This window comes from Mytilus californianus, unplaced genomic scaffold (genome assembly GCF_021869535.1).
Source record: "Mytilus californianus isolate M0D057914Y unplaced genomic scaffold, xbMytCali1.0.p SCAF_9, whole genome shotgun sequence".
NCBI classification, from domain to species: Eukaryota; Metazoa; Mollusca; class Bivalvia; order Mytilida; family Mytilidae; genus Mytilus; species Mytilus californianus.
In genome coordinates this window covers 55012197-55012988 of record NW_026262745.1, presented here as the reverse complement: position 1 = coordinate 55012988, position 792 = coordinate 55012197, and positions in this window count along the sequence as shown.

Sequence of the window (792 nt, the reverse complement as noted above, 5' to 3'; positions counted from 1 at the left end):
GACATCTACTTACTTACTTACTTACTTAGGCCCTTGGCTCCTACGGGGAGCATAGGCCATTGGTGAAATGTACGTAAATGTTTCTGTAACAAGGCGAGATAGTTGGTCTTGCACTCAACCCCCAAACTGGAGGGCCAGGAATTTTGTTCTCGAGGTATCGTTTTTCTAGATAAGCTGTCTGCCAAGACTTATGAGCCTTATCTTCAATTTTGAACCTACCAATGCTTGGGCAAATAATGACTTCAATGAATATAAGGCTCCTTGAAAACGATACTTGTAGACTTAAGCCGTCTTCATACATGGTAGCCAGTGAAAAAAGAAATGCACAAAAATCGGTATGAAGTTCCAGTTATGATCCATACTGGTATCTTGAAAAGTAATCCTTATTTTGATGGTCACACATATCCGTTTTCTGGTTCTACTGAGGAGTCACCTGTAAACTCAATTTTCTACAATCAAATAAACAATTGGTAACGGCAAGTCTTCAAATACAATACTGTAATTTTTATAAATACCTACAAAAAAGTTGGTTTAAAGAGTCTTTAAATTAGAGGCAACAAAAGTTTAACACTAGTACAAAGCAGTTTTTATATTTATATTACATATACCTATACTCGTCCATGTATGCATTTAATTTGTCTCTGGACGTATCAACCTGCCATCATCATCATGCCAAAAAAGTGTTTAAAAAGAGGAAGCAAGATTGGACTGAAGGTACAAAGCTAAAAAATTGCTATAAGGAGACAAAATTGGAAGTCTTCATTATCCCATAAGTAAAAAATAACAAAAATA